The sequence below is a fragment of the Cervus elaphus genome, chromosome X, assembly GCF_910594005.1.
Source record: "Cervus elaphus chromosome X, mCerEla1.1, whole genome shotgun sequence".
In the NCBI taxonomy this organism is placed as follows: Eukaryota; Metazoa; Chordata; class Mammalia; order Artiodactyla; family Cervidae; genus Cervus; species Cervus elaphus.
The window spans coordinates 138,044,082-138,058,735 of NC_057848.1; the positions used below are offsets into that span (position 1 = coordinate 138,044,082).

General features: G+C 38.5%; 1 pseudogene; it reads left to right on the plus strand.

The window, feature by feature from the left end:
- The first annotated feature begins 668 nt into the window (after positions 1 to 668).
- LOC122690504 lies at positions 669 to 1,341 on the plus strand (annotated as a pseudogene).
- The last annotated feature ends 13,313 nt before the right edge of the window (positions 1,342 to 14,654 follow it).

Sequence of the window (14,654 nt, forward strand, 5' to 3'; positions counted from 1 at the left end):
ACATGCTGTGGAGCAGCTAAGCCCATGCACCACCACTACAAAGCCCATGTGCTGCAACTACTAAAGCCCGTGCATCTAGAGCCTGTGCTTCACAACCAGAGAAGCCACCACAATGCAACAACGAGTAACCCCCTCTCGCTGCAACTAGGGAAAATCCCATGCAAAGCAACAAAGATTCAGTGCAGTCAAAGCTAAAATAAATAAAAATTTTAAAAAGCTATTAGTGCCTGGACATAGAGGGAAAAATCATAATGCTAAAATAGCTCATGTTATTGAACATTTACTGAACACCAGATGCTATGCAGAGTACTTTTCACACATTATCTCATTCTTGAGACATACAGCCAATTTTCACATTTTACTGGGGTTCTTTAGAGAATTTCTTTCTTTCCCTTCATATGATTTACCACAATTCTTCATTATATAGTGTTTGGCTATTTGATGTCCAAACGTGATCATTGATGTTTGACATTATAATTGCAGTGTAAGTGGAATCTTTTCTTGTGAAATACGGCTGGGTCCATTTTTCTGGTTGGTGATGTGGCGGAGGCAGCACTGGGCTTTGCCCCAAGTTTGACCCCCGCTCAGGGTAGCAGTAGTCTATGTTTTGCTGTCCACAGACTGAGGAGTGTCTACCCCTCCTGGTTCCCAAGTGTTGACTTTGTATAATGACTGCACTGCAACCCAATGTTCTCTCCTTCCCCAACCTCTACCCTCACCCTCAAGAAGAAAAGAGCTTCCCCTTCAGCAGCCATTCTTCTAATACATTGAAATCCAAGAACATCCCTGAAGGAGCTCATCAGTATGAACATTTAAAACCTGCAGAAGCACTGTCAGAAGTGGGAACACGAAGGGAGCTGCCATGTTGCCCGAGCAAGAGGGCCTCTGTCAATGGATGACAGTTAACACTATGGATTTCTCCAGCCAGATCACACCTCAGCACTGAACCAAGCTGCAGATCCAAGATCTGAACACCACTGGGAAGATGGTACTAATTTTGACAGCAGTCACATGTCCTGCTCCATAATATATTGACCATTTGATGCTTTGAGTTCAGGATGAACTTGACTGTGAAGCTCTTTTTCCTTCTAAGGTTGGTGTCCCATTTCCCCAAAATCTTGTATCTGTGGTAAAGACTCTTCTAAAGCCTGTGATCAGAGTTGACTGCCCACCTTTCTTACCAGCACTTTGATTCTGTGATGTAGCCACCAGAAAAGGCCTGTCATAGCGTGTCCTTTAAGTACTTTATTTGCTCAAGATTTCAATTTGATTGATAGAGGAGAGTTGGCACCACTTCGGGAATTCATTGAGGAGTTTGGATTGAAATACAGGTTTCTTTAACACAGTTATCCTCTTGCTTTGTGTACCGTTTGACTTGTCTTATTGCTAATCTGCTATAGACTTGTGTTGGAGGTTGAATTGTACACCCCACCCCCAATCATATGTTGCAGTCCTAACCCCCAGTACCTTAATTTGGAAGTAGAGTCCTTGCAGATGTAATTAAGTTAAAATGAGGTCATTAGTTTGGATTTCAACCCAGCATGACTAGTGTCATATAAAGGGGAAATTTGGATATAGAGACATGTACCAAGGGAGAATGTCCTGCGAACATGAAAACTTAGACACATCACCTCTTTCTCTAAGTCCAAGAGGGAAGCCCTAACAAATCCTTCCCTCACAGCTCTCAGAAGAAACCAACTCTGCCCATACCTTGATTTTGAACTTCTAGCCTTCAGATTTGAGAGACAATGCATTTCTGTTTTTCTAAGCCATCTGGCTTGTGGTACTTTGTGTCCTGGCATCCCTAGCTAATACAACCGGTGATACAAACTTTGAGAAACCAAGGTACAGACACACATTGTCTGTGTTAACTGATAAAATTATTCCAGTGGTAAGTTGGCGTCAAAGTAAGAATACAAGAGTGTAGTTAGCCTTGACATACTCAAAGACCTGTTATTTCATGAAGTCACACTTGTAATCTATGATGACTGACCTGTACTTTATTAGTTTAACATTGTTTCTTTGCTGAAGAAATTGAATCTTTTTCCAATGACAAAATAATGGATGGTGAGCATTTCAGCCAGTAATTTATTGGTTTCCAAAAGTTTTGAAACCAAATTTCTTAACAGTACAATCACATCACCAGATAGGTTTTATTCTACTTCAATCTAAACAAAAAAAGAGACTTTTTTTTTACCACTTAGAATATATGTTTTACTTTGTATTTTATTTTCATGTTTGTATAGAAGTGCTTTTTATAGTTAAGAATCTACCTACTTATCTGTCTACCTATCTATCTATCTTCCTTTAAAAAATTCATAATTGTTATTTTAATAAATATTATATGACACATGTGGTGTAGGAGCAACTAAAGTTTTTCCTTAAATTCCTTTTTATTTTATAATCTTTGAGATTTTTATCAACATAAACATATCTACATTGTTAGGAGGGCATATGTGTGTGTTTATATACACAGAAATGATATATATCAGAAATTATTAATATATCTTTTACATCTTCTAAGGCTAATCTTATAGATTTTTATTTTCAAATGCCTCATTCCAATTAATTGTAACATATGAAGAGTTTGGTTAAGAAAAAAAATCTTCTAAAGCGTTATCACAAACAGAGATCTCAAAGCTACTGTTTTCATTCATGTTATAGTGTGGGAGTCCACAAGCTTTATCCCAATAAATATAAATTAAGGAAGACCACAATAAAAGTCATGAAGATATCCAAAAGTATAGCACAGCTAAGTTATGTTGTGCTATCTATTCTTTAAGGGTTGAGCCCTCATAGGAGTTCTGTTCTTTTTAACTGTTTTAGTATCCATATTCAACATACTTTATTTCGGTTAATAAAAAGGACCTTCCCCTTAAATAAGAAAGCAGCTATTTTTCATTTGGCTCCTAGGACTCCAGCTACTACCGTTACTCCAGCTAACGGTTTAGAATATATTGAGGCACAACAAGTGTACTGGAAGATTTGCAAAAGAAACAAAGCTTTAAATTCCCCTACATTCTGTATTTCAGAGCCCTGATTTTCTTAGTCACTCACTGACCTCCTTGACGGCTTTGATGAAGGTTAGATTTGATAGTATTTTTTGTTTTTTATTTTTATTATCCCACTAGGCTATAAAGAAAATTGTTGTTTAGAAAATTCCATTTTATTAACTCAATTTTAATAAATTCTTAAATACATACAGCACTTGAAAGAATTTTCATCTAATTTATATCATCATTTGTTGAGTGAAACAGTGGGCTGTCACTTGTGAAAAAAGAGAAAAGTCCTCTGTGAAGCTAACCTATAATTTGCCTGTCAGCCATTTTGTAGGGGTGTCTAGATAATGCCTAGAATGTTACTGACTCTCAACTTTAAATTAAACCTTGTCACTTTTATTTTTATTTTTCCAGAAGGAATTAACTTCTATTTTTCAACTAGAGTCACATTTTCATCTTCATTTCTAGTATTTCTGTTATTCTCAAACACAGGGGTCCTCACTTTTTTACATGTATTTTCAGCACTAGAAATCCTCTCTTTCCTCATGACTACGCTTTAAACCAAACATCATCAGATCCCAAAGACATTCATTGTTAACCACAAACCAAAAGCTTGTAATTTGAGACTCATGATGCCCTTTATTATTTTTAATAAGCACAATTATCACCAGGTACACCAAAACCCTGATACAAACATTATTTGTTTGCATTCAAGGCCAGGGAGCCGAGGGTAGAAGAAAGCTGAAAGTGGAGAGAATGGGAGAGGATGACACCCTCCTGACTTGGCTCAGAAGCTAAACTTTGAGGAGTCAGAAGAAATCTGACTTCTGTTTCACTTTCCTGGTATCTCTCCGTGCCCTAAGCCAGAGTGTCTTGTTCCACAACCCATACTCCCCTGCACACTCCAAATCACAAGGCCTCTATTCTCAATATCTATGATCTTTGCTCTTTGCACCTAATCCCACTCATAGGATGGAGAAAGCTTGCTACATTGTGTAGTCAATCTGTGGCGCTTTTATCTTCAGGCCTTTAAAAACAAAAATTTTTAAACCATGGGGCCATCATAGATCTTTGTTTGAATATTGACGATTCCATGTGCTACCGTGTTGGTTTTGGCCCCCAGATGTATCTATCTTATTCTTCCGTGATTTTATAGGACTGCTAGTTAATGAAGTGTTTCATGGTAGACTTGTAGCATCCTAACTCAGGTAGCTTCCTAGTTATTCTAGAAAAGCAAATCAGTGCTCATCATGACTTCCACAACAACAAAGGGCAAGTTCCTTTAGTATTGCAGAGGCCCCAGGGCCAATTTTACTGGTGAGTTCAAGTTTTCCAAACTGTCGAGTTTTCCTTATTATTCTCTGGGGTTTCTCTCTGAGTGGTGAGGTTAAACCAGAAATGGAGCTTCTTAATCATAATATCACTATGTCATTAGCAGAAACAAATCAGGCCTAAAAAGTCTTATTTCCAAGTAGACTCAAATCATGGTGCTGCTGCTGCTCCTGCCTCTCAGGGTGGAATCCTAGCCAGAGAAGTACTGGCCTGGACAGTTACATTCATTAAACAAGGAGCTCATTAGGCTGAGGTGGCTGTAATGCCACTATGTAAGTCAACTAAAACCTAAGCCTGCAAATGCCTCAAAGTTGTGAAATTGAAACCTAAGAACAACCAGTCACAACAAGTCACCTAGGCTTTAAGCTGTAGCCCATCGAAGAATTTCCTTTCTTTGCCTCTGCACTTCTCTATATAATCTCTCCCCTGGCTCCTCCTGGCAGTGTGCTCCTAACTATTTCCAATTCCACTGGAATCAATTGTTGCTCTGATAAGCTCATAAAATTTTTAGTATGCCTCGGTTTATCTTTTGACAGCACCAAACCCTGCACATCTTCATGGAGGGACGTTATTTCCTCCTACACATTCAGTTTGGTGAGTAGATTTGATTTTTGCTACTGTAGAATTTTGGCAAAAAGGGAAAATGATCATCTGTTTTCAGTATTTGTAAGTTTTGCATTATATTGTGATGTACCAGGCTGTAAAAGGCTTCCAACAGTAGTAGGGACATTACATGAGGTGGCAGTAATTTTACTAAATCAAGTGCATTGAAATTTGCTTGAGGTTTTTCTGATTATCAAATTCTATGCCAAACAAATATTCTGTAAATCCAGATGGATTACCAGTGGGCGGTACACTTGTTATGGAGCAACATTACATATTTGGTCTACATCAGAAATAGTAAGCGTTGTTTGCCATCCAAAATATTTTTAAATGTTCTTTTTATTTAAAAAAATTAACCATTTTTAATTGAAGTATAGTTAAATTACGGTGTTGTTAGTTTCAAATGTACAGCAAAGTGATTCAGTTATTCATACACACACACACACACACACACACACACACACACACACATATATTCAGATTATTTTCCACTATAGGCTCTTACAAGATACTGAATATAATTCCCTGCACTATACATGCTATACAGTAGGTCCTTATTGGTTATCTATTTTATACATAGTAGCATGTATATGTTAATCCCAATCTCCTAATTTATCTCTCCCCTACCCCCACTATGTCATTTGGTAACAATAAATTTGTTTTCTTTGCGAGTTTAATTCTGTTTTGTAAATAAGTTCATTTGTATCTAGAGTGGGTTGCCATTCCCTTCTCTAGGGGATCTTCTTGACCCAGGGATTGAACCTGCATCTCCCGCATTGCAGGCAGATTGTTTACCATCTGAGCCACCAGGGAAGCCCATTTCCTTTGGTAACCCTAAGTTTGTTTTCTTTGTGAGTTTATTTCTGTTTTGTAATTAAGTTCATTTGTATCATTTCTTTTAGATTCTACATATAAGTGATATCATATATTTGTTTTTCTCAGTCTGACTTATTTGACTCATTATGAGAAACTCTAGTTGCATCCATGTTGCTGCAGATGATATTATTTCATTCTTTTTTATGTCTCAGTAATATTCCGTTGTATATATAAACATCTTCTTTATCCATTCACCTGTTGATAGACATTTAGATTGCTTTGATGTCTTGGCTATTGTAAATAGTGCTGCTTTGAACATATGGGTGGATATATCATTTCAAATTAGAGTACTGTCTGGGTATTATGCCCAGGAGTGGAATTGTTGGATCACATATCAAGTCTATTTTAGTTTTTTAAAGGAACTGCCATAGTGTTCTCCATAGTGGCTACACCAACTTGCCCTCCCTTTGCCCTCCCTCCTCCTTTTGGATCCTCTTTTCATACTACCTTGGGTCAGCAAAATATATGGAGCTGGGGCATTCATGTTATCATCACAAAGGGTCAACCAGGAGAAAAAAGTCAAATGAGTACCAGCTGCTGGTTCTGAAGTCGTCAAGTTTCTGGATCAAGAACAGTAGCTACCTACCTTCAGATTTTTTTGTTATTGGAAAAAAATAAACTTCATCTTTGTTTAAAAGTCATTGTAAGACAGGTTTTATACTGCTTGCAACTTGAAGTCCTGATAGACTTGCCTTGCCCCAGGAGAGCCACAGAAAAAGCAATTACAGCTCAATTATGGACCTGACACCAGTCACAGGTGACTTTTACCTTTTGGTGCACGTGAAGCTTTGGATTCCTAACTGTTCTTGTACTTGTGTCCTTGAACTTTGGATCTGTGTCTGCAGGGTGGTAAACATGTTTCTAAATGCCAGTTACGATTGCTCCTATCTCCTGTTTTAACCAGACTTGGGGGTGTTCAGGGTCCCTCCTCCATTTCTGGAGTCAGGAAAGGGTAGATTCTGTGGTACCCAGAGCCACAGGTTGAGAAAAAACCTTACAGGCAGTCTTCTGGTTTCCAGATGAGTAAATTGAGGACTGTGACAAGGCTAATTGGAGTGTGCCGCTCTGCAGTGCCCTGCTTATCTCATCCTTCCTCTCCTGGAAGAAAGTCAATTTTGTTCAGTGTTGTCTAAAAGGCCCCTTGTAGGGTTGCACCAACCCATGGTTGTAGGAAGCTTTGCCGCGGTGTGGGATTGTCATACTTCTTATCCTTGCAAGTGACCCCTTGGGAGGCAGAATTATGAGAATCAGTCAATTAGGTGAGAGCAGGTGGATTGACAATGCAGTCATGTGGAAAACCATTTAATTTCACTCGCTGCCAACTTCAGATAAGAAGCATATGCATGATGATCACCTAAGATAGGAGTAGCACTTAATATTTTTCCTTCATATTACCACCGAGTGGTGATTACCTCTTTGTCATATTAGTAAAAAAGCGTGCAATAAAATATTACTGAGCTATTAGATGAGATTGTCTTATAAGGGTTTTAAAATATAATAGTTTATCAGTTATGTTATTTCACTTCAGTTTCAAATATGATTAATTAAAATGATAATAGATTTGTGATCACTGGATTAATAGAAAAATTACTGAAGTACTGAGAGGAAAAAGGAGGAGGAGGAGACAGAGGATGAGATGGTTAGATAACATCACTGACTCAATGGATGTGAATCTGAACAAGCTCTGGGAGATAGTGGAGGACAGGGAAGCCTGGCGTGCCGCAGTCCATGGGGTTGCAGAGTTGGACATGACTTGGCAGCTGAACAAGAACAAGAACTGAGAGAAAATGATTTCCCACAAAATAAATTTTTATTTAGCTAATTGAATAATTTCCCATGTTATACTAAGAGGAAAAGAGAGATGGAAAGTAACTTTGAGGTTTTTTTTTTTTTTTTTTTTTTTTTTTAACTTTGAGGTTTTTAATACAAGCACCTCAGAAGATGACTTCCTATAATTAAAAATACCATAATAGTTGTGTGGAGAAGGAAATGGCAACCCACTCCAATATTCTTGCCTGGAGAATCCCATGGACAGAAGAGCCTGGCAGGCTACAGTCCATGGGATCACAAAGAGTCAGACACGCCTGAGTGACACTTTTTTTCAGAATTGCTTTACAACGTTTTGTTAGTTTCTGCTTTACAACAACGTGAATCAGCCCTATGTTCCCATACAGCTAGCAAGATTCTCTCTGCCAACCAGTGCCCAGTATCAAGCCAGGAACTGCCTTTTAAAGAAGTTTTGCTAGCATCAGACATGTAACAAGACCCTCCTCCGGCGGATAATAGTTACTATGCCAGTACTAAAAGGTCCTTGTGTGTGTGTGTGTGTGTGTGTGTGTGTGTGTGTGTGTGTGTGCGCGTGCATGCACGCACTTAGTTGCTCAGTTGTGTCCAACTCTTTGTGACCCCATGGACTGTAGCCCCCCAGCCTCCTCTGTCCACGGATTTCTCTAGGCAAGAATACTGGAGTGGGTTGCCATTTCCTTCTCCAGGGGATCTTCTCGATCCAGGGATCAATCCTGGGACTCCTGCATTGCAGGTGGATTCTTTACCATCTGAGCCACCAGGGAAGCCCAAAAGGTCCTAGTAAATAACCTTTGATCAAGTGGTCACCAGGCACAAAATCATGTGTGAATACTCTTGTGATAAACTATTCAGCATTTGAACCTATAGCAAAATGATAACCCCAAATTAACTTAAAATTGAGATATTCTATTCTTTAATAATAACACATGATCATGCCACAAAGAATTTAAATATGCTTGAATCTGAACAATTCTTTTTATCACAGTGAGCATGCAAATGTCTACAAGATGAGCGCTCTTAAAATGAGGGCCAGATGATAGCTTCAATTACATGGTTCCAAGTTTCTTTTCACTTTTACTTTCTTGGAACAGAACCTTGAGAAAGAGTGAAAGAGTCCTATATCTGGAATACCTTAACATATTTATTTGTATCTCAAGGGGCTTCCCTGGTGGCTCAGACGGTAAAAGAATCAGCCTGCAATGCAGGAGACCCAGATTCAATCCCTGGGTTGGGAAGAATCTCTGGAGAAGTGAATAACAACCCAGTCCAGTATTCTTGCCTGGAGAATTCCATGGACAGAGAAGCCTGGTGGACTGCAGTCCATGGAGTCCCAAAGAGTTGGACATGACTGAGCAACTGACGCTTTCAAGGGACCTAGTTACTACTCAGGTGTGAATAATTCTAAACAGCAATACATGATTTACTTAGCTTCCATACTTTTAAACTGGGAAAGGGAAGAGAAACAGAAAATATGGGATCATTTTAATATTAATTGTTGACTCTTTTAGTAAAAGTTACATATGGCTAGAAATAAACGTGCGATACAAGAACAATGAAAAAAGATCTGCAACTCATTCCGCTTAATCATCACACATGGAACAAATAATTGTAACTTTTATTTCATAAAACCACTGCTTCACAATCTTTCACTCACTTTTGTCCTCTTACACATTTCTTTCATCCACCACTTTGTGCCCTGGTTTTTTTGTTTCCCAGCTGAACTCTCAGACAGCCAGGCAGCTCCAAGCCTTCTGAGCCCATTTAACCTCAATGGGATCTGGTCTTTTCACTCCCTTTTGTCCTCGACTCCATTTTCAATCCCTGTTGTTAGTTAGCTTCATGCTTGGGACTTGCCAGATTAATAATCTTCTCAGATGGAATTGTAATTAATTTCGGTAGATTGTACAGTAGATTATCACTATCTTTATTTCCTCTCCCCTACCATTTAATTCAGTTAGTTAGGCCATAAAGCTTCTGAAGGATATGTTTGCCATTTCTTTTCTTTTTTTTTTTTTTCTTTTTGGCCTCTCCAGCACTTAATACAGTATTCAGCAGGACCTTAATAAATGTTTGTTGAATAGTCAGATAAAGTCCCTAATCCATCCCTTCTTTTCCCTGACTTCCTCTTAGTCCTAAGTTAGCTTTGGAGAAGAATATGACTAAGATATGCTCAGAATCTGCGAGGGTGTTTGAATAGGGATGCTCTAGGAGAAGGAAATGGCAACCCACTCCAGTGTTCTTGCCTGGAGAATCCCAGGGACGGGGGAACCTGGTGGGCTGCCGTCTATGGGGTCGCACAGAGTCGGACACAACTGAAGCGACTTAGCAGCAGCAGCAGCAGCGTCTCTGCACTTTGTCACCATATTTTACTGGCTATAATTCAAGGACTAATGATATTCCCTTAGAGATCTGGACAGTACACTTTCTTCTTGCCATTTCCCATGCTCTCCTTGTGAATCCCCATCCATCTTATGTCCCAGGGCCAGGACTGATTAACTTGCGTAGTTTTATTTGGGTCAATTTTGCAAATGGTAAGGAATTTGTTGCTTCAGTGGTTTGGACAAATCTATCCAGGCGGTTTCATGCACACATTCAAAACTGGGCCCAAGTAATCATTAGAAAAGATTGGCAAGGAAGGAGGCAAGCCTGGGAGAGATGGAATGCACTGAAAATTTTCATTTCTCCCTGCATAAATACATTTCATAAATATATTTTCTAAAATCTCTCTTGAGACTTCCTCTTTTCACTGGATTCTGTAGAAGTGTGATGTTTAATTTCTAAACAATTGGAGATTTTCCTAACGTTCTGTTAATGATTTCTATTTTAATTTCATTACAATCAGAGATATCTGTTGTTTTCAATTTGTTAATGTTTTATTACCTATCTTTTTGCTTTCTTTGTGTGCTTGAAAAGAATGGTATCTGTGGTTGTTGGGTAGAATGTTCTATAACTGTAAGGTGGATCCCATTGGCTGATGTTGTTCAGTTCTTTTATATACTTGCTGATTTTTTTCTCTAGTAGTTCTATCAGTTACTGAAAAGAGGTATCGAGATTGTCAACCTTGATTGTGGATTTGTCTGTTTCTCTTTTAGTCATGTCAGTTTTGCTCTTGTGTTTTTTGCAACTCTGTTGTTTGGGGTATACATATATGTAGGATTGCTGTATCCCCTGGTAGGCTAATGTTTTTATCATTATATAGTGTCCCACTTTATCCCTGGTGATTTTTTTTTCCTGTGAAGTCTCCTTTATCAGATATTAGAATGGTTACTTCTGGTTTCTTTTGATATATCATTTTGCATCCTTTTCTTTTTAACCTCCTTATATCATTATATTTGAAGTGAATTTCTTATAGACAGCGTGTATTTGGGTTTGGAAGGTATTAATTATTCTTTGCTCATACTGTTCATAATCTCTCAAACTCCTTTTTTTTAAAGAATAAATTTTATTTATTTATTTTTTCTGTGCTGGGTCTTAGTTGCTGCACAGGCTTTTCTCTCATTGCAGAGAGCGGGAGCTACTCTCTATTTGTGATGCTTGGGCTTCTCACTGTGGTTCTCTTATTGGGGAGTGTGGGCTCTAGGGCCTGCAGGCTTTGGTAATTGAGGTGTGTGGGCTCAGTGGTTGTGGTTCCTGGGCTTTAGAGCACAGGTTGGTACTTGTGGAGCATGGGCTTAGTTGCTCCACAGCCTGTGGGATCTTCCCGGACCAGGACCTGAACCTGTGTCCCCTGCATTGGCAGGTAGATTCTTTACCACTCTGCCACCAGGGCAGGGAAGCCCCTCCTGTTTTCTCTTTGTACTTTATTTGTACTTATGGTATAATAGTTATCAACTTTATCTTATACATATATTTGAATGAGATTTGAGAAGCAGCCTCTTCAATTTTTGATTCCCCCATATGGAACACACTGCATTTTAGTGACTTGAGTTAAGTATAGAGCTATTTTTAAATTCACTGTGTTCTATTACCTGGTTTTCTTTAATTGAAGTACAGTCGAGTAACCATGTTGTGGTAATTTCTGCTGTATGGCAGAGTGATTCAGTCACACATGCATGTGTGTGGGGGTATGTGATTGAATTACTTTGCCACACAGCAGGAACTACCACAACATTGTAAAAATATATATATATTTATATTATACATATTCTTTTTACTATTTGTGTCCATTATAGTTTATCACAAGATATTGAGTATAGTTCCCTGAGCTACTCAGTAGGATGGTATTGCTTGTCTCTGTTACCTGTTAATGGTAAACTTAAAGTGTAAGATCCAAGAAAGAGATGAGACTTTAAATTTTGAAACATCTCATCCTTAGTTTACTTTTGGAAGGCATATTGAGGTTTAGTTGCTATACATAAAAATGCTTAGGTAAAAGATTTAAAACTTTATTTATTTTTAATTCCACCGAAGGGAAATATTGTATCAGAGAGTCATAATCTTGAATTCTGCAACCTGGGAAATTTAAATTTAAGGAAATACAAACTAGGGTGAGACATGAGAACTTCTTGGCTAAATTAATGTAAGACTGTTACAGGATGAAGAACTGTGGTGAAGGAGGGGAGTAGGTGGGAAGAAGCAAGAGAAAACAACTTTCATTGCCGTTTCATACCCATCCTCTGCCACAAATCAAATATTCTTATTCCCTAATTTAATGTTAATACTAACTTTGACCCTCATATACCTATATATATGTCCATTTTTATTGGAGTATAGTTGATTTACAATGCTGTGTTAATTTCAGGTGTACAACCAGCATATATTAATAATAGAAAAATATTAAAAGGATTAATAGCAAAATAAAAAAGAATTTCTGCTGGGTCATAAAATAATAGCCTCGTTGATGAGAACTAATAATTTTCTCAGGGAGCTCAGCTTGGTGCTCTGTGATGATCTAAAGGGATGGAATGGCAGTTGGGGAGGCCAGAGAGGGAGAGGGTCTATGTATACATATAGGTGATTCACTATGTTGTACGGCAGAAACTAGCAGAGCACTGTACAGAAATTATACTCCAATTAAAAAAAAAACATAGTTTTAGTGCAAAAAACAATTCCCCAGAAATGTTTCAGTAACATGTAGGCTGCAGTTACATCAGGGAACATTTTAGTAATCTGTAGGCTGGTTACAACAGGGAACACTTTGCTTTTAGTTCAAGGATTACAAACTTCACAGCCCACCTGGGTCAGGGAGGTCATTTAAATATGTAAAATGGGTCAAAGGTTTATTGAGGAATGATAAGGACTGTGGTAGAGTAGCAAACACATGCCCTATACAAAGACATTCAGTTTAAAACATTTAAAAAATACTCTAAAGGACATGCAAAACATGTCTGCTGGCCAAGCCACCTTGATGTGACCTCCAGTTTAATTACTTAGCCATTTTTGATGGAAAAGAAAGCTAGTCTGTCTTTATCACATTCAGACGGCCCTTACCTCACATGTAACTGTCACATTCTGGAGTCATGTATAAGCTCTGCAGATGCAATCATCCTACGGGGAGATTTTACAGAACGCAGTGACTATAAGACATGATGCTGTGCCTCAGGGATTTCTGACCCCTAAAATCTTAAAACCAATAGATTTTAAAAAACAGAGTTCAGAAAAGGTCTAAATAAATGGTCATTTTTGCTTTAAAACTTATTTTGTATATGAACATGTTTAATCTTTCTTTCCAATTAAGGATGGCATCACTAATTCAATATATATTTTACTCTAGATCAAGGGCCAGCAAAATTTTCCTGTAAAGGTTCAGGTAGTAAATATCTGAGGCTTGCAGGCTACACGACAAATACTAAAGTCACTCACTGCAGTGCAAAAGTAGTCATAGACATTATTAAACAAATTCGTGTGACTGTGTCCCAATAAAACTTATTTATGGACTTTGTGATATTTTCAATGAAAAATTGAGGTCATAGTTTTGTTTTGTTTTGTTTTTTTAGTAAGTGGGTTAAACCATTAATAGTTACCCATGTCTTTAATGCTCAGCCAAAATTAAGTCAATATGAATCTTGTTTCTGAACTCTAAATTGAACTCCATTTACTATCAAAACCCCACAGAATATTTTCCAGTTGTTATGGAAAAAAGGCAATATCATTCCTCAGAGCCAGCCAGCTGGCGTACAATGACCAGGCAGTGGGAATGTCTGCCAACAAGGGAAGGCTTATGACTTTTACTTTCTTGCTATGCACTGTGCTAATAAAATGGAGACAGATTTTAGTTAGGTTTTTCTTTAATATTTAAAATATTTATTTGGATCCACCAAATAAATTGCATGTGGGATCTTTTTTTTATTGAAAGTGTCTGTAGTCAGTGAACCCTATTATTGGCTATACTCCCGGTCTGCCCCCCCTGAATGTAGGGGCATGACCATTCCCACTGGGCCATCCTTGGAATGCCACATGGGGTTAGCCTCTGTGATGTTTGCCCATGTGGTATCATTGGAAGGTTGTAGGAAAACCTCAGACAAGTCTATCATAAAATACCTAAAACTCTCCCATTCATAACAGAAATAGTAATGATAGAAGTGGAGAAGAATTACCATGTATTGACTTGTCTACCATGTGCCAGAGATTATGTGTTAAGTGCTTTATTTATACCTGAGAGATGAGGAAATGGGGTTTCTGAGAGGCGAAACAACTTGTCCAAAGCCACTGAAGAAATAATGGGGTGGGGATTCGGGACTGGGTGTAGGGAACAAGTAGGGTGAAGAAGGCTGTGTGGGCAACTTCAGGAAAAAGGATGCTTAAAGTCATGAGAAGAGAGGGTTGTATGAGAACAATGTGAAAGGAAAGGGTTGAAATGAGAGGGTGTGTCACAAGTTTCCCATGGCTGCTTTTTGTTCCCCTGTGTGTCCTTTCTCCTCAACTTGAGCAGTTTATTGACAGCTCACGGTGTGCAGGGGCTTCCCAGGTGGATCTAGTGGTAAAGAACCCGCCTGCCAATGCAGGTGATGTAAGAGACAAGGGTTCGATCCCTGGGTCGGGAAGATCCACTGGAGGAGGAAATGGCAACCCAATCCAGTGTTCTTGCCTGGAGAATCC